Source organism: Callorhinus ursinus, unplaced genomic scaffold (assembly GCF_003265705.2).
Source record: "Callorhinus ursinus isolate GAN/ISIS: 27379988/994484 unplaced genomic scaffold, GSC_fseal_2.0 scaffold5, whole genome shotgun sequence".
NCBI classification, from domain to species: Eukaryota; Metazoa; Chordata; class Mammalia; order Carnivora; family Otariidae; genus Callorhinus; species Callorhinus ursinus.
The window spans coordinates 64493342-64521118 of NW_027397067.1; the positions used below are offsets into that span (position 1 = coordinate 64493342).

The 27777-nt window shown below is 39.3% G+C and overlaps 1 long non-coding RNA gene across 2 annotated transcripts in view; it reads left to right on the forward strand.

Moving 5' to 3' along the window:
- The first annotated feature begins 24281 nt into the window (after nt 1–24281).
- The window catches only part of LOC112823353 (uncharacterized), a 32700-nt gene continuing 29204 nt past the window's right edge, over nt 24282–27777 (forward strand). For both annotated transcript variants that reach the window (XR_003208007.2, XR_012378310.1), the window contains exon 1: nt 24282–24416. This is a non-coding gene — a long non-coding RNA (uncharacterized lncRNA). The remainder of the gene's footprint in view (nt 24417–27777) is intronic.

A 27777-nucleotide genomic window follows, 5' to 3' on the forward strand; every position in this document is an offset into this window, starting at 1 on the left:
GGACTCCAGGATCATGACCTGAGCCGAAGGCAGTCGCTTAACCAACTGAGCCACCCAGGCGCCCAGCATTTACTAATTGTCTTTTTTCAGTCATCTTGAGATCCCCCTGGTTCTTAGTATGCTAAGTAATCTTTAATTGAAATTCAGAAATTTTTATATTATATTATGAGACTCTAGGTCCCTTTAAAGATTGATTGATTGATTGATTTGAAAGAGACAGAGTGAGCGAGAGAGAGAGAGAGAGAGAGAGAGAGAGCATGAGCAGGGGGAAGGGGAGAAGCAGACTCCCTTGCTGAGCAGGGAGCCTGATGTGGGACTCTATCCCAGGACTCGGGGATCCTGAGCTGAGCTGAAGGCAATGGCTTAACCGACTGAGCCACTGAGGTGCCCCTCAGGATCTCTTTCAACCTTCTGTTTTTCCTGGCATTTCATGATATTGCCCCAACTGCAGAAGGCAGAAGGGATGCCACATTGTTACTTCCTGGTGGAGTCAGAAATCCAGATTCCTCACTCTGCCTCACACATAAGAAGGAGGATTCTTTATTACTGCTGGTTGGGGGTGTTAGTTTCAGATACTCATGTGGGCCCCACTGACACCACAGTGGTGGGTGCTTCATTAACACTGGGTGCTAGTGAAAGTCCTGACCATTTACTAGCTTCATTTGACACCATCTTGATGGCTCAGTAAAGGTGTACCTAATTAGTATGGATGAGGATGAAAGTTCAGGTTCCCCAGTAGTCATTGACACTACCTACTCAGCATCTCTACCACCACCCAGGTGGAAGGGCTAGGATGCCTCGTTACAGCCTCACAAGGGTAAAAGTCTAGGTTCTTCATTTTCCCTCTGTTGGTGTGGGTGGAGGAAGAACCAGAGATTTTTTTCTGTGGTGTTTGGTTGGAGTAGAGGGATTATTGCCTAGAAGTTTTTTTCTGTCTTGCTCATCTGCCTCTTTCCTGGTTCTTTGACTAAAGAGAGCAAGCCTTTTGGAGGAATTTTTGTGTGTGTATCTATATCCATTGGCATTTCCAGGTTACAGCTGTCTTATGAATGATGTAGATATGGTCAGGCTATCATGAAAGAACACCACAGACTGGGTGGTCTATAAACAATATAAACTTACTTTTCACCATTCTGGAGGTTGGGAAATCCAAGGTCAAAGTGCTCGCAGATAAGGTGTCTGATGAGAGCCCGCTTCCGGGTTCATAGACGCCATGTGCTCACTGTGTCCTCATCTGGTGGAAGGGATTGGGGAGCTCTCTAGGGTCTCTTTTGTAAAAGCCCTAATGCCATTGTGAGGGCTCCATCCTCACAACCTTGTCATCTCTCAAAGACCCCACCTCCTGATATCATCACATTGGGAGTTCGGACTTCACCATATGGTTTTTGGAGGACACAAACATTGTCTATAGTACCAGCTTCTTTGGTGCCAAGTGTAGGATCCATGAGGCAAAAAGAAGACCCAGGGAACTCACCATCAAGTCATTCCTTGGGTATCAAGTCACTAGTCAGGTTGTCATCTCTCCACCTCTCAGAATCTTCTTGTCTTTGTTTTTATATAATGTCCAGGGATTTTAGTTATAGTTACTGAGATGAAGCACAAGTCCAATTCAATACTAGTGAACCCCTTGTTGGACACCACCCAAAATTATTTCAAGTACCACTAGTACCTGCATTCCAACTTTGACCATATTCGTCTGAACTCCTTAAGATTATTTGCTTTCACCCATCATGTCTTTTAAAATAGTGTATCGTTTGGGCCTACCTTCCTTATTTGACCTAATTTCTAAGCCTGTATAATAGCATTGTGAGAAGTATACCAGATTACAGCCAAACAAACTGGATTTGTGTTTAATTTCTACCATTGTTAGCTGAGCCGTCTTGAAGAATTTATTTAACCACCCCATGAATTAGGGTCTCCTTCCGTGCATTGATTTTTTCAATATTTCCCTCTATACAGATTTTTTTTTTTTGGTGAGGTTAAAATGTAACAATGTATATGGAGACATAATGTCCTTGCAACATAATAGATGTTTAACAAATATTTATGGAATCTGATGTCTTTAGCTGCCACTTTCCCCTGAAATAAATAAGATTACTTTTACTATAACTATTGAAAAGAACAGTAAGAAGGTCTAAGTTGAAGGAGGGATGGACTAGATGGTAGAACTGAGTAAGTTACATCATTTTTGTGGCTAGCACCCTCAGGAAAAAAAAAAATGGAGGTAACCTTACTTGACTAGTTCTAGCAGTTGAATTTAGCTGATATGCTGTAAAAACACAACTTCAGTGGCCTAAAACATTGAAGGTTTATCTCTCACTAATTCATGTGCTGCTATATATCTGGAAGACCCCCAAGTAGCTGTCTTCCATGAGATGGTTCTGGTTAATGCCTACATTTCCACAGCAGCTACCACACATTGCCAAGGAAGGCTGGGAGCACTAGCAATTAGTGTAGTAGTTAAATGCTCTTCGCTCAGAAGTAGCATCTGTCACGCACACTTAAATTTCATTGCGCAAAATGAGTCACATGACCTGGGTCTCAATAGGCATGGAATTTCATGCTTATCTGTGGTTAAACGAAGGAGAATCACACATGTTGGTAGGCATCATCAATGCCTTTCACAAAGCCCTTCTGTACTGCGCCATTGTGAGGGATAAAAATGAATGATGTCTGTGGGGCATGTGACTCTTGATCTCAGGGTAGTGAGTTCAAGCCCCACGTTGGGAGTAGAATTCACTTACTAAAAAATAAATGAATGATGTATATATGGCAGAGGTAGCAACTCACCCCCCCCTTTAATGTTAAAAGGAGCAGGACTTATGCAGTAGGTGTGCAGTAGATATTTACTTTAGGAGAGACAGGAATCCTCTTTTGCTCCTGGAGGTAAATCTTAATTAATCTTCCAATCACAATAATTATTTGTCTTGGCTAATAAGTAGTGAAAGTCTCTTGCTACAGATTGCTAGAAAATATTCATTGCCATTTAAAAACAACATGGGTTTTTTAAATAAAATAAATTTACGATAGTTATTTAAAGTGATATAGCATTTATTTGACTTTGATGTATTATAAACTTAAAGCAAATTAAATGTGTACTCATTTTTATAAGTTAACCTAGCAAAATATTATTACAATGAATTCTAAGACCTTAAAAAGTACTTGTCAAAATAGCCTGCTAATGAGTGAAGACTTCTATCTAGAATTAAAATGTTTAGAAACTATAGTAACTGTTTTTGGCCATTTAGTGTTTTCTAAAACATTGGAGCCATAACTAAATAAATACACTCTCTATCAGTGTGCTGAAAGTACTGATTTACCCTCAGGTAAACATTTTAAACCAGAGACTTCTTCCCCTTCTAAGCTTGACTACATTTGTATTACTTGTAATGTATTAGAAACTAGTAAACACATTTTAAGAATATTTTATATTCATTTAGTCAATCCAGGGTCCCCATCATAAGTGGGGTTTAATGGATTACCTGTGCCTGCCGAGGGAGGGTACACACATGCCCAGCTTCTGGTGTAGTGTGCAGCCCCGGACATCTAAGGGCATCACAGACCTGTTATTATTCAGTCTCGGGTGGCTGAATGCTACTTGTAAAGTGAGGACGCCGACAGCTCCTGGGTTGCATAACTAGTTAGCATGCCAGAGTTTCGTTCTTTATTGAAATTAACCAGACAAATTGTTCCACCAACTAACAGTGATGCAACACCACCCTCTTCTTCCTTTCTCCCTTTCTGACTTGGTTGTATGATAGTAAGAACCTGGGAGCCGTAGCATTCACTTTGAGATCTTGGGTGGACAAGCTGAGGACAAAGTCTACCACGCTAAGAATGGCAAAGCAAAGAGATATTAGCAACCTGGTCTCTGATGATGCTATGGAACCACTGAATTAACTGACCCTACATATTGACCACGTTGCTATGTGAGATCGCAATTTCTTGAGTCACTTTCAGCTGAGTCTTCTCTTATTTGGACAGGGTTTAGGAACATCTCATGAATTATTATGCATATATAGAAAGAATTATACAAACCATTGGAGATAGAGAGAGACAGAGAGAGATATCTAGATATTTAGTATCAAAAGGTTTTGAAATAACATATAGAGTTATATTGTTTTCTCAATCTTGCCTCAAATAATGAAAAGGAAATTGCAGTGTCACCCTATCTCCCCATCTTTAGGACTGCAGTAATTTCCTGTCCCCAGAGCTAAATAAACACTATCATGAAAATAGACGGTGTTTAGTAAAGGAAAAGTCCACTGACAGTTCTGCCTTTATGAGCTGTGTAAATCCAGAGAAGAAATTCCATCACAGAGACCAGTTGTTGACTGATTAGCAAGTGGTAACATCGCTGTGTGAAGAAAGGGGCGGGTTGTTTTATGCAGATCCCCAAGGCCTAAGTCTTCTGGCATGGCTAAGTGGTGGTGCTCCTCCCTCAAACATTAGCTTTACCCTTCGGAAGGTTGATACTCCCAGTGGGTAAGCATTGACGTACAGCCAGAATGGTGTGTGAGATCAGTAATGCACTTTTAATCATTTTGGAATTTAACTTTAAGCTAAAGCCTCAATTAAGGGGATTAAAGGTAACTAACACATGCCTTACTTAGTCATCTTTTCTTACATTCCCCTAATATCAGCAGAATCATTCTCATGTCAGACTCTCTAAAAACCCACTCAGAGGAGTGTTGATCAATTCTTCAGTTATTTAGCAGACATTTATCCGGCAGAATGCTGGGTCATTTAAATGAGACAGAGTTAATGAGACCTGGCCCCAGCCCTCGGGGGGGCGGAGAGGGAGGTCACAGGGAGCCTGCCAGAAATGTAGAGACTAAGGGAAAATAATGCAAGGTGATACAAGAAGAGAAATGACAAGGGTCTCAGGAGTGGAGTAAATAAGAGAAGAAGATGTTTCAAATCTAGGGGCGACCTACTTAGGGGAATTATGAAAGCTTTGTGCAGGCAGTGATCTTGTGATGGGTCATGAAGGAAAGGCTAAATTGAAACATAAGGAGATGCAGACATAGAGGATTTTAGCATCACAACACCAACTAAGAACAAAGGATTCACATTTGAACCCAAATGGGTTTATAACTTGGCTTTGCTCTTAGTGACTGGACTCACTTTAGGAAATGAGTTAATCACTTTGAGTCTGTTTCTTTATCTTAAAAATGGGGATAATAATATTCACCTTATAAACTAATTAGAAGAATTAATTTCTAAATCCTGAGTAAAGGTACTGGTGTCTGACCTAGTTTTTATCTAAAATATATTAACTATTATGATGATTTGTACAAGGTTTCCTGAAGAGATGACATTTGAGATTGGTTCTAGGAATTATAACAAATGGAAATGTGGGTGAAGAGCATTATACATGACCGAACAACGTATTTGAAGACCCAGAGAACTCAAAGAACAGGAACCAGTGAGTGGTCTTTTGGAGAAGAGTGTACATTTGGGAAGAAATGGGAGAAATGGAGATAAGAGCCTATAGTGCAGGTGTGCCTCCAAGAATGGGGCCTGGGGACACCAAAATTCCAGTCACGACATCAACATACAGCTTTGCTGAGCTGGTTGGATTAGCATCCTAACACTAGAGCATGAACAGCAATACAGAATGTGTCAAGGTCAACAGTCTAACCACAGATACAAGAGAACAGTTAGAGTTGACCAGCATCACTGGAATAACCTTCCAACTGTGACTTCATCTTCTAAGGAGCTCTAACATAGAAAGTAACTCAGAGAACAAACAAAGTCTATTTACGGAAAAATCTGTGGGTATGATAGGCTGTATGTTAGGTGCTGTACTGCACGTGACACCCGTGCTGAGACTTTCTCCATTCACCACCTGTAGATCCATACAAGTACACATAGGTGATGTCACCAAGTATTCGTTACAGCTTAGGTCTTGCTGAACTTCGTTAGAGACTCAGTATCCTGCTCTACACAGCATGTGTGGCAGCCACCGGCACTAAGTTGGAGTTAAAACCTACTCATGCCCCTGTTTTGGTCTTACTAACTTGTCGGACCTTGAATCTACTGAGACCTGGCAAAAGTAAAATTTTTGGGCTGTGACACTGAACACCAGGCCGAGAGATGTGACGGAAGAGGAGGTCAGAGAGATTTGAAGTTTGACTTGATTTACCACTGCTGGCTTTGAAGATGGCAATAAAAGGCCAGGAGCTAAAGAATGTAAGTAGCTTCTCGAAGACAGGAATGAACCCCCTAGCAGGCAATCAGCAAGAAAATGGGGACTTCAGTCCTACAACCACTTGAAACTGAATTCTTCTAACGACCTGAATGAGTTTGAAGTGACTTACCTACAGGCCTTCCAGAAAGTAGTAAAGCCCTGCTGATACCTTGGTATCAGTCTTGTGAGACTCTAAGCAGAGAATTAGCTGACCCTTCCTTGTTTTGCCCAGAATTTGACCTTCAAAAACTGAAATAATAAATTTGCATTGTTTTAAGCTTCTAAGTGCATGGTAATTTCTTAGAATAACAATAGGAAACTAATGTACATTTAATTGAAACTTTCTAGGAAATTTGTCCTAACTCCCAAGCACCATGAGAAAATACCCCACCACAATACCTTCACACCAGGCCAAGAAAGCATTCACTGAACACTCAAATGGGCAGAAAATTTGAATTACCTCCAGTACAGAGTAAAGATTAATGTACATGGACGTTAGATTACTGAACTCATGGGGCCATGGAATTCCCTTCTGTAAGTGGAGCTCCATGGCATATGAACACAGCTGCAACTTTCTAGTATAAAATTCCCAGTGTCAGTTCTAAAGGAATGGGAAGCAGGAAACAAAGGAAGTAGAAAACCTAATTAGTAAGATTAATTACGATAAGACCCACAGCTAGTTTTGGGCTCTGTATAGCTCTGGATGATAAGGATACAATGCATGAAACTACAGATAAATCCCCATATTCATGAGAATGATTATGTAACAGATGTTTCCCAGCCTGGGGATACAAGGGCATGGAGGGAGAGGTGGGGTGGGAAGAGCTAAGCTCATTCTATGGCTCATTGCACTAGCTAGATGGCTGGGTTGCAAGAACTCCAGCTGGCTTCCTCTTCTTGACCCTCATCCATACTTCTAGCACTTTCTGCTCCCGCCAGATCACTGAGGAGAGAAATGAATAAACTTCGCCTTGAAGCTGAGGTTGAATGCAGCAATGTCATGTACACATTCCCTGGCCTGTGTAATGCTGCTCTACCCCCATGATCATTAACATCAATCAGCCTGTACTGAGCACTTACCACATGCCAGGCACTTGTGTACATTATCTCGTTTAATGCTAACAATAATACCCTATGAGGTAGGTACTATTATTATTCCATTTTGCAGATGAAGAAACTGAGGTTTAGAGAGGATAAATTATTTGCCCGAGGTCTCAAACCAGGAAGTGATGACTGACCCCAGGAGTCTGACTTCTTTATCTCATACCAAATTCTTTATCTCATACCAAATTTTCTCCTGGTACAGGTGTCCCGAATCCTCCAAAGTGGCACCCAGGGGCTGGTCTGCTTTTGACCAAGATGAGAAAGGGGAGCAACTGTGAGTTGCGGGAGGTGGAAGATGCCTTGGGCCCCTCCGCTAGTGCTCAATCAGAAGCCTGGGACAGGTGCTCCCGTGTACCAGCAGAGGGCCCGGAGCAAAGGTCTCAAAGGTTCCCAAGCCCCGGGCACCTCTCCAGATCTGCCTTCTAGCCTCCGTTCTGAACGTGGGGCTCTGTCCTGACATCTCATTCTCTCTGCCTACCCTCCTGCTCCTTGTCTGCTCCAGAGAGAGGGTCTCAGCTTCCTCCGCAGCGTGGCCTTTGGATGCTGCCTGTAGCAGGACTCGACTCTAGAGGCTCCTTGTCCCAAGGACCTTCCCTCCACCGGTGCTTCACCCAGTCTAGCCCAGCACCTTGGACCCGGAACTTCTGTCTCTGTCTTATGTTCCAGGCTCACAGCTTATTTGAGAAAGCAACGTCACAGCCCTTGAAACCATCAAACATTGTTATCATCAAACCATAACTTCTCGTTGCCATGATCCTGCTTCCCATCCTGGAAACTCCGGTGATTTTAATTTATTCTCAGTTGGATGTGAGAGCAACTCCTGTTCCAAAACTGGTTCAGCTGCTTCTCCCCACTTTAGGTGTGTCTCTGGAAACGTATTCACTGGAGTTTCATCTACACCAACCTCCTGGATTTTTCTCTCCTTCGTTCACACTTTCCTCACCCAGAGGGAGTGTTTTCTTCTCCGCAGCCATAGCGCATGCACCGGTTGGAATGCCACTGCTCTCGGTCTACACCACAACACTTCCTTTTTAACCTAATCTGGCCTTTTAAAACAACCATTTGTTTGAAAAGTAATACATACACATGGTAAAAAGTTAAAACAGGGCAGAAAGATATGTAATGGATAACATACTTCCTTCTCCCTTTGACCAAAGAAGCCACTATTGGCTCTTGCTCTAGCTATCTAGAAATTTTCCATGCAGGTATACAAACACAGGTACACACGTGTGTGTGTGTGTGTACATATATACATATGCAAATATATATTCTTTTGCTTTTTTATATAAATGAAACATTATTGTAATATACAACATATGATATTTTGTGGGGTTTTTTTCCTGTGTTGGAGATAGTACCTCATCAGCATATGCAAAAAGCCTTACTTCATTTTTTGGGGCACCTGGATGACTCAGCCAGTTAAGCATCTGCCTTCAGCTCAGGTCATGATCCCAGGGTCCTGGGATTGAGCCCCAAGTCAGGCTCCCTGCTTAGTGGGGAGTCTGCTTCTCCCTCTCCTCCCTCTGCAGCTCCCCCTGCTTGTGCTCTCTCTCTGTCAAATAAATAAATAAAATCTTTAAAAAAAGCCTTACTTCATTTTTTAACAGCTATATGATAAACATTATTTACCTAGCTATACTTTAGTTTTTTCAAACAATTCCATATTAACAGACCTTTTAGTTGGTTCCTGTTATTTTTTGCCACTGTAGCATTATTTTAATGAACACCTATGGATAGCATTATTATAATGGAAATACATGTATGTATGAACGTAAATGTTATATACATATAATGTCTCCATTTAGTCTTCCAATTCCCACTCTTATCCCTTTCATATTATTATAAATTTATCTAATTATATTTATCTCAGTTTATTTATTTATACTTTGCTTTCGCCCACTAACCTGTAATCTAAGTACAAAGACTTTATGTATTTTGTTCACTCCTGTATCCTTGGCACCTAAATCAGTGTCTGAAACAAAGGAAATATCCAACCATTCTTTAAACAAATGATTCAGTGAAGAAAGGCGCTTTCTTGCACATGATTTAGCATTACGTGTGGGACAAAGTCCTCAAAGTAGAGATGTGAATTTACAACATTTGTTGGTATTGCCAACTGTCCCCTAGAAGAGATTGTAGTAATGTTTAGTTCATCAAGATTTCTGAAGCCTTGTTTTCAGGTATCTCCAACTCTGAACTCAGCTTTGTACCTAAAGTTATAAGGGGAGGGCCCTTTCTCCTGCACTATCACCCCTACTGAGCTCAGTCTCTTACCTCCAGGATCTTGTGGGCATATGGACACCCCAGACACATCAGATCTCTGTCCGCCACTTCCGCCACAGACGCTCCTGGGCCTCACCTGGGCCTTTGGTTGCTCACACTTCTGTCGCAGTCACCTAAGGGCTATGGACTCAGGGAAGAGGGTCACACAGGAATCAGGCTCTAACTCAGGCTCCCCCGTTCCCAGAGCATGACCTAAGGGATGTGTGTGGGTGGACACATCCCTCGGGTGTACCAGCACAGGGATGTCTTTTTTAAAAAATAAATCCCCGAACACCATGCTTCCTTCCCTCATAGCTTCTAAAAAGAAGCAAAATAGAAATGTCCACAGGAATTAAGAATATTGGAAACAATGAAAAAAAAATTGCTCTCTAGTGTAAACATTGCCTATTATATTTTTGAAGCAAGTAAATTCCAGAAAAAACATAAGGATTTAGTGTGAACATTCTAGGTCATTAACATATGGGAACTCTAATCTCGAGAAGATGAGCAGACTGGAAATATAAAATGCTGTATAGTCCTCTCAGCTGAAGACTATAGTCCCAAAAAGTTTTCTTGCAAAGAAATTGCTGTTAAAACTTATGTAATATAAATTTTAAGTTATGATTAGGAGATATAGCTACAAATGCAATTATCGAAATACTTATAATACATATTGTGTGTATATGAAATAAAAAGGATAAATTCAATGTATTACCTAATACAATTGTCAATGATATTTTGTATATCTTAAAATAAGAACACCGGACCATGTAAAATCACCTTCTCTTGCCTGGTGGTAACTTTTTAAATTTCCTTCCCCCACAGTTTTAATGTGATGATTGTAAATTTGCTACACTTTTTTGGAAAAAAAAACATTCAATCTAAGATAGTACTTCTCAAACTATCTATGGAAAGGTGTCAATTTTTTTTCCTTCCCCAATCCATCCTTGACTGATATTTTTGTAAAATAAAATAAAGAAGGAATCACTAGAAGCATAAAATGAAAAAGCAAGTAAATACGTAAGAAACAAAAGCAACACAAGAAACCGAAGGAAGGCATACATTATGGCCATTTTTTACAACCAAATGACAGAAATGTAACATTATTTCCAAACTGCTGTACAAATTTCTTACAGCTTGTTCTCAATGTCTATCCTTCTCCAGCAGACAGATAATAAACCTCAGCAATCAGCCCTGTCCACAGACTACAAGAGAGGACTCTCCCAAGGGACCTATTTATTTTCTAGGGCTGGATTCCTTGTCCATATATTCAATTCATTTCAGACATTTTATGAAGTTTTGACTCATCTTTGGCACCCTATTTAAATCCTTTCTTTATTCCTCCTAGAAATTCAAAGTAACTTTTGACAGAAAAAGATTTGGAGGACCTTGATTTAATCCAGTGTCCAGGACGGAGCTGGCAAATTCCAGTTAGTAATTTCACTTCCTTGCTGGGCCACAGTGCGCAGCACTCCAGCTCTCTGGGGCTCTCTCCACTCTGAGTCTGCTCATCACTGTGGGCAGGCCCTCAAAGGCATTTCTAAGATATTTTTTTTATTATTAAAATTCCTTTCTTTCTCCCAAAGCTGAATTGCAATGACTCCTACAATCCCACTCTCTTTACCTTCATTTTTATTTCTCCAATATTTTACTTCTCCACAAGAGAAGTGATATAAAGATTAGTACATGATGAACACAAAACTCTCCTGGTTGAGGAAGATAGAAGCAGATGAAAACTACTTATGCGAGAATCTCAAGTAAAGGTAGAACTCATGGTCAAAGAAAATTCATTTTAGGCATAAAAACATTTTAGCTAAATTTACGGAAGACAGATCTTTAATGGACTATAACAAAAATCACATGTTTGTAGAACTTCCTTGAAGCTTTTGGTGTTGGCATCTGGTAAGACTAGGCACGTCTGTACTGGCCGAATGGATCTTGGGTCTGATGCAATTTGCCCAAACATATGTTCTTATAAGTAGTTGAAAGTGGACTTTTAAGCTCTCTACCACCATATACAGCCAGCTGTGAGCTCTCCCTTGGAGAGATTCAGTAGAAAGCGCTATGGGGAAATCAAAGCATCCCAGCTCTGAACCCAGCTCTGGTGCTAACAATCTGTGTGAATTTAGCACATCATTTAATTTGGAACTTCTGACTTGCCATTTGTTAAATAAAGACAGTGACACCCTTCAGAGAAAGAGTGAGGATTGAAAGAAGAGGTATTGCTGAAATTTAGAAGCCAAGTCACCTCCCTGCAATGAAACAGTCATTGTTAATGACTTAATGAGATTTTAATCTGAGCTGTTCATTGAACATATGCTGTCTGCCAGGCTTTGTTCTAAGTGCTTTATGGGAATTAACTCCTGTAAGTCTCAGAACCACATGATGAGGTATGTACTATATTCTGCATTTGAGCAAACCAAAGCACAGATGGATTAAATCACTTGCCCGGGAGCACATGTCTAGGAAGTCAGGGTGCCAGGATTTGAGCTAAGATCATTCCTGAGCTTGCATCCTTAACACTATGCTATGCCTTGTCCTGGAGAGTGTGTGATCTAATTAAAACAGGCACCCAGATGTTGTTTTTCATTTTGATTGGCAAGTCCCAGCATTTTTACATATTGAATATTTTAAAAATCAATCCCTTGCTCTGAACTAATTCATACTGCTTTTATTCAGGTCATGCACTCATACATCAATAAATGGTTGTTCGTTAATAAGACATTCTCAGGCATTAGCTAAATGCTGGGACTATCAGAGTGAACCAGGCACATTTGCTTCCATAATCATGCTTATTATCTCACAAGGAGAGAGAAAAAGAGATTATTTATGACTATGACCAGTTCCTTCTTATATTCTTTGCCTCCAGATTGTGTGCTGCAGTAATTAAAATTGCCTCTAGTCCCTAGTCACCTATGCATGCACTGTGTTTCATAATTCTGTGCCTCTTTTCCAGTTTCCCTCTCCACTTGAACCCCTTTTCTTTTCTCTCCTGGGTTGTACTTCTTTCAAGAATCCCTTCCTTTAGAACCTCTACCCAGACACAAGTTAAGATAGTCTAAAAGCAAATTCATTCCTTGATCAAGTACTGTGTTTTTTCATCACTGAATAAAGATGCTGTCTTACTCTGTTCAAGCTGCTATAAGAAAATACCATACCATCCACTTAAATGAAAGGAATTGTGGGGGCACTGGGCTGGCTCAGTGGTAGAGCATGCGAATCTTGGTCTCTGGGTTGTGAATTCAAGCCCCATGTTGGGCATAGAGCTTACTTAAAAAAAAAAAATAAATGACAGAAATTTATTTCTCATAATTCTGGAGGTTGAGAAGTCCAAGATCAAGGCCCCAGCAGATTGGGTATCTGATGAGGATCCACTTCCTTGTTCATCCATGGCATTTTTTCACTATGTTATCTCATCATGGAAGAGAAGAGAAATCTCTCTGGGGATTCTTTTATCAGGGCCCTAATCCCATTCATAAGGGCTCCACCCTCACAACCTAATCAGCTCTTGAAGGCCCCACTCCTTAATATCATCATCTTAGGGGCTAGGAATCAACATGTGATTGGGGGGGGGGGGACACAAACATTTAGCCCATAGGAAGTGCCAAGGGCAGTATCTAGTACACCATCAACACTCAGCACATGTCTATAGAAATGAACCAGAGAGGATCACATAGTCTGCCCTCTCTCCCAAGTGTGTAGTCCCTGCCTTGTTTCCTTCCCTCTTGCCTGTGAAGGAGGATATTTATAACTATATCATAGGGAGTATAATCAGTATTTTTTCCAACCACCATTCTCAGCGCTTGCTGAGTTCTTGCTTCACCCTAAATTAAGCACCTGAATTCTAAAGATCTCAGAAAATTCACAGTGCTGATATCCCCATCATTCATATATTTGAAGATGAGGAAAAGAATTACGCACTTTCAGCAGGCATAGAGGGGCGATAAAAGCAATTGAGATGATTGTGCAACAATATTGCATTCTTTTTTTTAAATCTTGCTAGATTGGGAGGGGTTAAACATATAATACAGCACATAATAATTAAATTTTATCATATTCTAGAACCAGATTTCACATACACTATGGGTGTTTGACAAGCTAGTTCTATTAATTCTTCTATATAATCAGTACATATTCTCTTTGTTCAATATATTGGGAAAGACCCAGAAATATCCAGCAAAGATCATGGCTGAAATGGTTTCTCCTATTCTACCATGATTTTCTACCAAAAATGGAATAGAAATCATGAGTCAGAAAACAAGTTGAAATTACATTTGTAAACTAACTAACGAATTTTCCAATCCATTTGTCAACTGTTTCCTTTATGGTTACACACCCATCAATGAGAAAATTGTCATTTACAAAAATCTAATATAGATTTCCAAGGATATTATTTTTTATAAAATTGTTTATTGTTGTATATGAAATAAAAAATAATGTACTGAGGTTTTACTTACATGAAAATATGTTTAATACTTAAAGCTTAAGGGCAAGAAACATCATCGTGCTTTTCTGCCTCAGCCTGAGAAAATAGAAATTGAGAGTATTCTGCAAGTTTTAGAAAAGTCTTATGGGAAAAGCCAATAAAATCAAAGAATCAACAGAATTCCATAGTACTCTTGAAGTTAAAATTGTGAGCTATGTATTCCTGTTTTAAGTCAGAAGCAGTATCTACCCTTCCAAATATACGGAGAAGGGAATCATTCCCCCCAAAATCAGTCACCTCAATCCTTCTGTATCCTGCAATAAAATGCGCCACAAGCAAATAAGAGCTTATTTACTGCTGCATAAAACTTTGGCTGAACAGGCAAGAAGAGGAGGTCTGCTTTCGATTTCAACCATCTGGAAACATTACATGTCAAAGCTAAGATCTTTCCAATTTTCTTGTAGGATAAGGAGCGTGTCTTCTCCTTAACTCTTATTCTGGACTACAAAGTGGATATCTGAGAAATGATCATCCTAGGTAAATTAACCCATGTGAGTGTATTGGTCCTTCCGAACTTTCAAAAACTTGGAGAAAAATATGAATAATGGCCTTTTTCAATGTGAAATCCCCACACGTTTTAAATTAGAGAAATAATTTGCAAAGTCATCACTGCTGTGTTTTGTAATCCCTTGTAAATGTAGAACATAGCTCTTTTACATCTATTTACCCTCAAAATTATTTTTCTTCAAAATAAATAAGAATCACTTTTTCTCAAGAATATCTGGGTAAGGAGATGTGCTCTGAGTTTCTAGATCAGCCCTCTGAAGTATAGTTTGACACTCTCCAAGTTACTTAACTCCTATGGAACTTCTGTTTCTCTTTCTGTAAAATAATATTGACCACCCACCAAACCTAAGGACATAGAGGCAGCTTTGGACACTGGCGTGTGTCAGTGCTGAGGGTGACAGTGTCACATAAATTCCAGGGAGGCAGTGTGGTCCGGTGTGGAAAGGGCTCAGTGAACCACCAGGAGACCAAAGGGTTTTGTTTTCAATTCAAAGGCTAAGTGGCCCTTGAGACTGCATCTACTCTTAGAGCCTTAGCTTGCCCCACAAGACAGTGTCCAAACTCAATCACTACTCAGCTTGGTTTCAAACTCTTTTGTCTTGCTTATTTTAATTTTTTCTCTTATACTCTCAGTAACTATCCATTTTCTTTCCCCAACACATTTGAATTTATCTTTTTTTTTTTGCTTATAAAATATTAAAATTGTTAGATGATCCCAGAGCCTTTCTTGGGAAAAGTTAATGGAAATAATAAACGTAAGTAGCAGTAACTGCTTGGAGAGTTCTCCAAACAGATGAAGTCCTTTTGCTATTTTCAAGGAATAGACCAAAATGAAATCAGGTTTCTTAATTTCTCCCTTTTATTGGTCCTCAATTTATTCTGACCTTGAAGGAAAAGGTACTATATTTATTTTTTTAAGGTTTTATTTATTTATTTGACAGAGAGAGAGAGAGACAGCAAGAGAGGGAACACTAGCAGGGGGAGTGGGAGAGGGAGAAGCAGGTTTCTTGCTGAGCAAGTAGCCCGATGCGGGGCTCGATCCCAGGACCCTGGGATCATGACCTGAGCCGAAGGCAGACGTGTAACGACTGAGCCACCCAGGCACCCCGGAAAAGGTACTATATTTAATCCCCCATGTTATTTTAATCATGAATTAAGGCAAATAAAATTTTGCACTGAGAACTGAAAGATCAATTTTACTCAAGAGATAATGAATAAAACTCATCCAATAAAAAATTTTAAAATAAACAGCAGTAAAGATCTTCAAGGTAAAATAGTCATATGAGTCACCTCTGACTACAGTAAATTCAAAGATGCAATCCTTATTCATATTGTCTTTATTATGGTTAGGGACAATACTACTCAAAATAAGAGGACTTTTGTAAAGTGCTTAACAATTCTATTTATTATTTGATGGTTTGAGGTTTTCATAATATTTGCTGTTCAGGGACATGATCTTTTTTTAAAAGCTCTGCAGCGCTTACTCTTCCTAAGCCAAAATAATTAGGACTGTGGGTTTCAGGATGATAGATATAATACACTTTCAGATTGTTTCTGCTGGGTGCTTCCCATTTGTTTCTTAGTATGTTGATTACATTTAGTCCTGGATGCCATGTATAGACCCCCAGACATTGAATGGAGTATAGAATAAACACCTGTGACAATAGCCCCAGGTAGGTGTCAAAGTGCTCAAATGACCAGCAGCAGAGAGTACGGCTCCTTGGCAGGAGATTTAAGAGGCTGTGTTGACTTGGATCCAGTTGTGCTTTTTTTGGAGTGAACCATTGCATCTAATTTCCCTATTGAGAGAGGAAAAATATAGAAAAAAGGCAGTGGAACCATAGGATGTTTTTAGTTGACATCGAGAAGTACATATTTTAAAATGAAGTAGACAGATGTATTTGATATTTAAAAAGAAACAAGAATAGAAAATAAAAGAGAAGACTTTAAAAGACATAGAAGTGAAAAAGTCCTTTGCAGAGAATCATAGTACATAAATCAGGACTGTGCAAATTCAGTACTTAGTTATGGAAAATTTGCCATGTTTTTCTGTCTTGCAGATTCACTCCAAAGAATGAATAGACACAGACCAGAAATACAGACTAGTCCCAGGGGTGATCGAAGCTATAAAAATAAGTGGCAAGAGAGAAAAAAAAAAGTAGCTAAGAAAACAGCGAGAATCTAGCAAGTGTCACAGAAGAACACAAAGGCATGAGGTGTCCACATCTTTCACGAGACGAATGGACTAGAGAAGCTAAAACATATCATGAGCACCCAGAGGATTAAGGACTGAAAAATGGAAGGGGAAAGGAAATGGGGCGAAGGACAAAAAGGAGGAGAAGAGCTATCTGTGAGGTCCTCTGGATGGAGTCCAGATGAGGAGAACCAAGGTACCCCAGCTCACAGGCAGGCAGCACCATTTCCCAGATACATGAATGAAACCAGCTTGGTTCTCCCATCCAGTCAATCCGCTGTTACCTGATTGCAACCGTCCAAGAGAGTCCAGGTAAGACCAGTAGAATCACCCTTCAACCCACAGAATTGTGTGTGTGGGGGGAATAGATTGTTGTTCAAAAGAACAGATCTATCTTTTTCAGTCTGCATACTCCAAAGAAGAGGCAAAAAATCCGTTTGAACTCTGTTATTCTGCATGTAATAAGAGCAACATTTTTCTTTTATTGTTTTGTTTTGTTTTACACCCGTAATCAGTCCTTTTGGCAAAAATATCTAGAAATTCCAAATAAGATAATTTGTCACCGAAAACATTAATTTGGCATTCATCCAGAAAGCAAAGCAGGTTGACTATCAAGGACTTTACCAAGTTTCTTTTACAACAGTTGCTTTAAGCTATGGAAATTCCAAAAATACAGGTTCAGTAAGGAATTGCAAAACCAGGGCATAAAGGAATGTGTTTCTCCATAAATCCTGGTGAAAGTTCTGAACTTCTTAATGAAATGATCTCCATGTTGTGAAAAGAACCAGCGATATGAAATAATGGACAAATGCTTCCATGATAGGAGCATGTTATAACTTAGGACACTGATTAATAACCACCTCCTTAGATCTTATAGAATCAAGTACATTCGTGAGATATGTAAGTGTGGGTTCTTTGCTGTTCGTTTTGATGTTGAGCTTTTTAAGTCAGCTTGAAGAATCATTATTTTCTTTGTGAAATGGAAATTATGGTTCTCATATTACACAAGAGTTCTGCCATGACAACATAATAGTCACAGAAAGAAACAAATCCAATCTTAAGCTACAATAAAATATTAAACCTCCTATTGCAGAATCCTCACAGTTACAATGGGCAACAACAGCTGGGATGATAGTGGGGGAGGGGACGATCTTCAAGACCAAGATTAGAAGACCAAGACTGGCCCCCCCAAAATGCAAACCAAGGTTTTTTCACAGAGTGACCATTAAAAATCAGTTAGTTACACCAGTTCAAACATAAAATACACCATTGTGGTGCACCTGGGTGGCTCAGTTGGTTAAGCATCGGCCTTTGGCTCAGGTCATGATCCCAGGGTCCTGGGATGGAGCCCCACATCACATCATGCTCCCTTCCGTGCTCAGTGGGGAGCCTGCTTCTCCCTCTGCCTCTGCCCCTCCGCCCTGCTTGCGTACTATCTCTCTCTCTCTGCCAAATAAATAAATAAAATCTTCTAAAAAGATACACTCTTTTGCCCTTTTCTCTATCTTTTTATTTTTCATTGTAATATTTTTGCTTCTTTTCCAGAGACCCGTTCAGTATATTTAACAGGCTCTCTCTTTTGTGTGTTGGTGGTTATAACGCAAGGTCTATAAAAGTGGGTCTTAAACATACATACAAACAAACAAAAACCACTATTCATCGTTTTTTTTTTTTTTTTTTTTCAAAATTACCCTGGTCAAAACCTAAGCTAACCATTGCAACAAACAACTTGAATTCAGGAAAGATTGAAATCACTCACGGTGATCAATAGCAACACAGGATGCTGAACTTTTTTCTCCCAATATTAGACCAACCATGCCATTTGGCACCAGTGAACAGCACTCCTATTACCTACTTCCCTTTAACAGAGTTGGCTATAAACTCTTCTCTAGGTGTTGCTGCCATCGAGGATTTGTCTGCATATTTGAGGAGGAGAGCCAGGAAAAACAGTCGTCTTTGCCCAAGAACATAAGTCTATCCAGTAGTGGAATAAGCCAGGGATATCTAAATGAGCTTTGGGTTTTGCACTCAGCTTAAAAGTGATCCTTCCCTTGATCTTCTCAATGCATTTTCTTAAAGGTATTGAAAGCTGAACGTCTCTGAAGAAAGGTTTCTGCAAACAAGGCCAAGAACACTAAAACCTCAAACCCACGTGAATGGGTTCAGCTGTTTGTTCTAAACCTCGTACTCAGCAGTAGCAAGTCGGCTAACTCCACTCTTTCGCACACACCCACATGTTCTTGGAATAGAATGATATCTTGGGAGGGTTAAATAAATGGCCAGAAACCCCATAGCTAATGATTAGACCAGCAGAGTGAGGGTTAGAATATATTCCATCCCCAACTCCCGATCCTCAGTGCCAGTCTGTTTCTTCAAGGGCAGGACTCCATGCCTTGTCTTTACAGCAAGTTTCAACAAGATAAAGGACTGTCCCAAAGGAGTTTCATTCTCCTTCAACAAGATGAAAACACATATCGATTGAATAATAAAATACTGAAGTGGTCCAAAAGGTCACACATGGCAGCAAAAGCATCTTTAATATCAGAATTTCAGAGAAGGTTCCAACTGTAAAAAACACTTACCATGTATTCTGGAGATAGTAAGTTGAACAGGCTAGCTCCTAACTGGTATTTCATTTAGGTAGAGCAGAGAAGAGCAGAGACAGTCGGGGACTGGACTGAGGAGAGCCTGGACTCGTTGCCTGGAGTCTGCGATCTCTGATCAGGACCTTCTGCTACCTTGAAAAACACACACTCTCCTCCCAACACCCTGTGTACATTTTCCACGATCTGTCTATGGTGGAGGTTTTCCCTGCGTTTTGAAGTGATAGTTACTAACTGAATAAAAAGAGGGCAAATTTTTTAAAGGTCTCAGAAGTTGCATGGTCACTAATAAAAACATATATTTGAATCTTGCCTCTTGGAGTTGGTGCCCCCAAATTATTTTTTCCCCTATTGGTGATTCATAGGCAGGGAAAGTGAGCACTTTTGAAAGTGAGGTGATGGAATGCTTAATTTAGAGAGAGTTTCCTGGGGTCCCTGGATGACATCCACAAGCCTCCTTTGTGTATAACATCACCATCTGGAGCAGTATCTACTGGGTACTGAAGTTCCAACGACCCATGGTGATTAACATAACATTTTAACTTGAGGTGTATTAAACTGACACAGAATAGTCATTTCCTTTTCAGAAGCCAATCCTTAAGCTCAGGAACTTCTAATTTATCAGCGGAGCTGCTGAGCCATTTAGTCATTCCTTCCAATGCTGAAGTCCTTTTGTGACTAATTATTTTACCTATGTGTTTACTTCTTCACCCTTTTATGCAACCCCAAGCAACTCAGATACAGTTTAAGTAAATCACAGGATGCCCTGCAGTTTTCACACTGCCCTCCCAGATTTGTAAAATAAAAACTGCGTTGAACATTTGGATGGAGAACAGACATAGGAAGAAAAAGCATCATTGTATCCATATTATTTGATTTTTTTTTGTTTTTCTTTTTGGTTAAAAATATGCACCATACTGTACCTTTTTAAAAAACAAAGTGCATAAAATGGAAACTAATGTTATACTACTCATTATTGCTTATTTTAGATACATAAATAACAATTGTTGAACTGTTAGCTTACTGAGAGTGTCACCTAATAGCTATACGTTTGACACACACTGTGTGGACCGTTCATAGAAATACTTTTACCAGATGTTTGATTTGCTTTTATTCCCACAGCCAGCAGTGAGGGATAGAGTAAGACACAATGTTATTAAACTGGCTTTTGCTTGAACTCTACAGGTATAATTGAAATGGGGGAAATATCTTTCAGGACTTGACTCTAAGAAAAGCTTTGTTTCCCCTGAGTAGCAAGTAAGAATTTATTGTGGGCTCTTTAATTTATGTTGTTGACATTTTTGCCTTGGCCATTGGGGGGTGCAGGGTTAACTTGAGTCAATGGAATTAGTCAGGACCTTCCTAGATACATTTATTTGCAGCAACTTAACCCCAGGCTTCATTTGCTAGTCTTCTGTTTTATCCCATAAGATTTTATTTTTTTTTTTTAAACATGACATCTACTGTTACGGACTGAATTGTGTCCCCTCAAAATTCATATGTTGACACCCTAACCATCAATGTGACTATATTGCTGGGGCCTCTAAAGAGGTAATTGAGTGAAGTATGAGGGTGGGGCCCTAATCCCATAGGACTGGTTTCCCTGTAAGAAGAGGAAGAGGAACCCAAGAGTGCTCTTTCTGTGCACGTGCAAGGGAGCACCCCGTGAGAAGGCAGCTTCTGCAAGCCCGGAAGCAATGTCTCGCCAGAAACCAACCTTGCAGACACCTTGATCTTGGACTTCCAGCCTCCAGAACTGTCAGAAAATAGATTTCCTCTGCTGAATCCACCCAATCTCTGGTATTCTGTTACGGCAACTCAAAGAGACAAAAATCCCTACCATAACTTTTTTTTTTTTAAGTAGTCAAACAAACCTTCAAGGTAGAAGAGTGAAATTGCACGAGGTAAGCCATGTAGCCATCCCTTCTTTCCCTGTCTCCTTAGAGATATTGGTCTGTTTCTATAACCTTCTTGGAGTGGTTACTGTGAGTGCAATATACTTCAGAGACATTTACCCCTACCGTTCCGCCTAATGTGCAGAAGTACTCTCTCCCTTTAACCACATCTTCCTCTTTTATCTGCTGTGTGGGTGAGGGGAGGGGGGTGAATTTATTTATTCAAATAATAAAATCTCAGTCCATGTTAACCCATTCTCGTGTCTTGTAAATGTTGCAGCCTTAGATGTCAGTGGCTTGCTTGGCTCTCCCTCCTAATAAAAGCTGTTCCATAAAGGCCAAGGATGGACTCTGTTGTTAGTGGTTTTCTGGCTCACTTATATAGAGGCAAGGATGAGATGAGGAGAACATGCACTTGGGGCTACATCTGGTATTTTATAGAGCACCTAAAAGCAAACACATCTCGCCACTTCCTTCTGAAGCAACATAAATTTTCCCAAATAATCCAGGGACATAAGAAAGTCATATGCACTCTGCTCTGAAAACCTTGTTACTAATTCTTATGAATGAATAACCATGACCTTATTATGCCAAGAGAGCATTTGTCCCCCAAAATGTCATCTCTCTAATGAATTGGCAACTCCACTGACCAAGAGAGATGAGAGGAAACATATAGTTCCTCTCGCCACAATTACTGATACAAACTGAGTCACTCCTAAGAAGTAAAGATGACGGACAGTTGCAAAATTGCTTTCATAGCACTGTGCTATCAACTTCCAACATTTATAACATAAATTTTGTATCCAAGTAGCTTGCTATGTTAGGAGTGCTTGGTTGATTGACTGCCATTTGTCTTAGCTGCTATAACAAAATACCATAGATTGGGTGGCTTAAACAATAAGCATTTATTTCTGGAGCCTGGGGAATTCAAGATGAAGGAGCTAGTAGATTCAGTGTGTCTGGTGAGAGCCCACTTCCTGGTTTGCAGACGGCTGTCTTCTTGCTACATCCTTACATGACAGAGAGTATCATCATCTTTCATGGCTCTTCTTACAAGGGTACTAGTCCCATTCATAAGACCTCCATCTTAATGACCTAATTACCTCCCAAGGGCTCTACCTCCAAATACTATTGCACTGGGGATGAGGGCTTACACTTAGGAATTTGGGAGAAACACAAATACTCAGACCATAGCACTGTTTTGAAAAATAATGAGGCAAAGCACTGCTGTTGGAAGGGTTTCCTTGAAGTAGAGAGTGAGCCATCACTAGCACTAAAGCTAGATGAACATTTTCATCTAGCTTTAGTTGTGTTGAAATGTTGGCCTTGCCTTTTTAAAAGAATATTTGAAATTCTCACAAAGTGACCTAAAAGGTCAAACTTTTGATCAGATGATAGGGTGAGAACTTCTAGTGAGACATGGCCAAAAGTGCACTCAGTAGATGCTATTGTGACCAGAAGGTCCCAGAGAGCTTATAGCTGTCAACAGTTTCAAGATTTCAAAGGCCAGTCTTCCTATTGCTTTTAATCCTAGACTTTTAAGAGCCACCAAATTTTCAAAATGGATACATTCTAAAACGAGCCCTCGGGTGCTCTCGGTGAGCTTAAGAAAATTGACTCTTTGGCTTTGGTACCTGGAAAAGGACAAAAATTTTCTATCAAACCATGGAAAGAAGCATGTGATCCTGATTTAACTCAGGAAAATGAGACCCAAGACCCTCATTTTTAGTTTGCAGCTAAGATTCACTTCAATTTTACCACAATCTCTTTCAGTTCGAGTGATAAATGAGTCTCTTGGATAAAAAAAAAAAAAAATTCTGACTCAATAAAATAAATACCCAATATGTGTGTAAGTGTGCACATACATATTTGTGTATGCGTGCATCTATTCATGAATATATGTGGAGATAAACATCTATCTCCCAGATGAAAATTCACATTTACTTATTTTTAAATTTTTTCCACGTAAAACTGAATCATTTTTTCTGTTTTTCTTTCTCAAACATAATGCTCATACATTACGGAACTTCAAGGATACTGAGTGTTTTAGAGAGTTCTATCTTCAGCCATGCATACTAACTGGTTTAATCCCTTGGTACTGACACTCTACTTTATGAAATCATTACTTGGGTATGGTGACCTATAGCAACTACAATTGGGTGAAGATCAGAAGAGATGTATGGCAATAGGTTGCAACTAGCATCCATTTCTTGTCTTTTAGGACCTAGATATATGGATTAGATTTGTGAAAATAACAAGTCTGAGGGTATCCTATTAAAACCCTTAAATAGGGTATAAATTAAATAGCTCGTGATGACAATTTATTAACTAACCATATATTTCTGGTTAACTACCTCTAAATGGCTTTGATTGCTTCTTCATCAAGAAAAAACATCATGCAACCCAAATATATGTATACATTTAGAAATATATTATATGTAGTACAAAATGTGCCAAAATAGACATTTAAAAACTATTACATCAAGATGAAATAAAATTACACAATTTTATTATTTTTAATAATAGTACAAAAACATTTCTTTAAATTTATTTATTTGACAGAGAGAGACACAGCCAGAGAGGGAACACAAGCAGGGGGAGTGGGAGAGAGAGAAGCAGGCTTCCCACCGAGCAGGAATCCCGATACGGGGCTCGATACCAGGACCTTGGGATCATGACCCAAGCCAAAGGCAGACGCTTAATGACTGAGCCACCCAGGCGCCCCAGTACAAAAACATTTTGCTTTCATTAAAATATTATTAACAATTACATTAATCTGAGTAGTACTGTCTCCCTTGCAGTAACGACAATGACTTTTCATTGGCTTCTCATAATAAATTTTATTTCTGGCTTATATTAGAGTCCAATGTCAGTATGCTTTCTGGGGTAGTTTTCTTTCATAACTCCAGGCTGAGTTCATATTGCAACACTGCAATTTGTAGCCTCCACAATCACTTTGAAAAAGGGAAGTAAAATCTAAAAGATTGCACTAGAAGTTTTAAGGGCCAGGCTCAGATATTAGTACACGACTCTTCAACGTATATGTCATTGACCAGAATTCAGTCAAATGACCTGACCTTACAGTGAGCAAGGCTGGGAAATGAAGTCTTTACCTTGTGTCCAGAAAAAGAGAATGATGGAGTGAACACCTAACATTGTTTCTGTGATAACAGTACGTATTTTTGTTATTATTACTGCATTTGATTAATTTGATTAATTTAGCAAGAGCAAGACAAAATTAATAAGCTTAGTATTTTATAAAACATTGGTTTAATACACCATATTACAGAAATTCAAAGATTTGGTTCTAAATTTAATTTATTTCATAACTGGCTTTAAGGTCTTGTGATTACTGAAAAAGTTATTTCATAAAGATATATAGATTTGAATAGGAGAAGAGAATTTGAAAAAGATGTTTTTGTTTTATGAGCCTTAAAACTCTTTTGCCTGACAAGGAATGCATTTTACCTTCTGACCCCATTGTTGTCTCTTAAGTCTGCGGCAGGCAAAGTAACTGGAACTCCAATGATTTCAGTTTTTTGCTAGTAAAGAATCTCAAAAGTGGTCCCTAAGCATTTATTTTGCCTTGAGAAAAATTTTGAAGAGTGCCTGCTTTAGTTCCAAATTTCTTAAAGCTTTGTTAGAAAAATCAAAGGGCTACATCTTACTAATGATGACATCATGCTGTTATTGACTTACAAACTATCAAGGCACAATACGCCCTCAAGAAGATCTTCATAATTAATTGAAATGGATGCAAATCCATAGTTGGCATAGTCTCCCAAATAATTTTAAATATTCAGGTTAACATCTTACTTTTATTTCATAGAATGGGGAATAAAAAGCTTGTTCTGGTAGAATGGGTTAGCTTCTTTGTCCATGTTCGATGCTGTTGTGCTTACATTGTTAATACTATCTTCAATTTTCAATTTCTTAATAGGAGTATTTTAAGGCACTTGCACATTTCATTAGCATTAGATTTTTAAAAACTATTTGATATAATTTATAAATTCACTTAAGCAGGTAAAAGTAAACTGCAAATTATTGCAATGCATTTTAAAAAAAAAGAAAAACGGAAGTTTCACGGCAAATCCCTCCACATTTTGGGACTTCCTCTCTTCCCTCTGGACATCTCTTGAGTAATAGGTGACCACCTGCTAGGTGACCTGTGTGAGGCCTCCCTTGTCCATCTATGTTTTAAATATTTGTAAAATAATTGACATGTTAACAAATACATACAAGGCTGAAGTTATTTTCTTCCTTCAACCTAATGGAGCATCTTAAGCATTCCCCAAAAGTATATATCCCACATTTGAAGCCACTCTTTAGGAACCTACAGATGATAAAAGTTTTTAGATAGGTTAATCCTAAAAGTTTTAGGCAGAAGATAGAACTATATGTTTTTGCCTGCGTGTTCATCTTAGTTTTCTAGGTTAGTACTATTTTCTTTTTATTGTTTATCATAATCTCTCAGTGTTTACATTTTCTAAAGTTTTAATCTCACTCTGCATATTAGTCTAGGTGAATTATTTTTATGTGAAAAGTTCAGGGCCAGGAGTGCGGGGGAGCATGGGGATTTCAGCATGGGCCAGCAAGGCTACTTCTGCCCATGTACTAAAATCAAGGTTGCTTAGCTTTAGACTCCCATCCCCTGGCAAATTTATGTAAAGAAACAGAAGATGCCCTGTGTTTTAATGTCCACACAGTTTGTCATTAAAAAATAAGAAGTAACTAACAGCTTTCTTTTACAACATTCCTCTGGCTATTTGGGGTCTTTCTGGTTCCATCCAAATTTTAGGATTGTTTGTTCCAGCGCTGTGAGAAAAGTTCATGGTATTTTTTTTTTTTTAAGATTTTATTTATTTATTTGACAGAGAGAGAGACAACGAGAGAGGGAACACAAGCAGGGGGAGTGGGAGAGGGAGAAGCAGGCTTCCTGCCTAGCAGGGAGCCCGATGCAGGGTTCGATCCCAGGACTCCAAGATCATGACCTGAGCCGAAGGCAGTTGCTTAACAAACTGAGCCACCCAGGCACCCCAAAAGTTGTTAGTATTTTGATAGAGATTGCATTGAATGTGTAGATGGCTCTGGGTGGCAGAGACATTTTAACAATATTTGTTCTTCCCATCCACGAGTATGGAATTTTTTTTCCATTTCTTTGTGTCTTCCTTAATTTGTTTCATAAGTGTTCCGTAGTTTTTAGAGTACAGATCCTTTACCTCTTTGGTTAGGTTTATTCCTAGGTATCTTATGGTTTGTGGGGCAATAGTAAATGGGATCAGTTCCTTAATTTCTCTTTCTTCTGTCTCAGTTTATAGAAATGCAACTGATTTCTGTGCCTTGCTTTTATATCCTGCCACATTGCTGAATTGATGTATGAGTTCTAGCAATTTTGGAGTGGTGTCTTTTGGGTTTTCTACAAAAAGTATCATGTCATCTGTGAAGAGTGAGAGTTTGACTTCTTTGCCAGTTTGAATGCCTTTTATTTCTTTTTGTTGTCTAATTGCTGAGGCCAGGACTTCTAGTACTATGTTGAACAACAGTGTTGAGAGTGGGCATCCCTGTCATGTTCCTGACCGTAAGGGAAAAGCTCTCAGTTTTTCCCCATTGAGAATGATATTTGCTGTGGGCTTTTCCTATATGGCTTTTGTGATATTGAGGTATGTTCCCTCTATCCCTACACTGTGGAGAGTTTTAATCAAGAAAGTATTGTGTATTTTGTCAAATGCTTTTTCTGCATCAATTGAGAGGATCATATGGTTCTTGTCCTTTCTTTTATTAATGTGATCTTTCACGTTGATTGATTTGTGAATGTCGAACCACCCTTGCAGCCCAGAAATAAATCCCACTTTGTGGTGCTGAACAATCCTTTTAATGTACTATTGGATCCTATTGGCTGGTATCTTGGTGAGAATTTTGACATCCATATTCATCAGGGATATTGGTCTGTAATTCTCCTTTTTGGTGGGGTCTTTGTCTGATTTGGGGATCAAGGTAATGCTGGCCTCATGGAACAACTTTGGAAGTTTTCTTTCTATTTCTATCTTTTGAAACAACTTCAGAAGATAAGTATTAGTTCTTTAAATGTTTGGTAGAATTCCCCTGGGAAGCCCTCTGGCCCTGGACTCTTGTTTTGGGGAGATTTTTTTAAAATTTAATTTTATTATGTTATATTAATTACCATACATTACATCATTAGTTTTTTTATTAAATTATTTTTTTATTATGTTATGTTAATCACCATACATTACATCATTAGTTTTTGATGTAGTGTTCCATGATTCATTATTTCCCTATAACAACCAGTGCTCCCTGCAGAATGTGCCCTCTTCAATACCCATCACCAGGCTAAACCCATCCTTCCACTCCCCTTCCCTCTAGAACCCTCAGTTTGTTTTTCAGAGTCCATCGTCTCTCATGGTTCATCTCCCCCTCCGATTTTGCCCCCTTCATTCTTCCCCTCCTGCTATCTCCTCCTCTTCCTCTTCCTCCTCCTCCTCCTCCTCCTCCTCCTCCTCCTCCTCCTCCTCCTC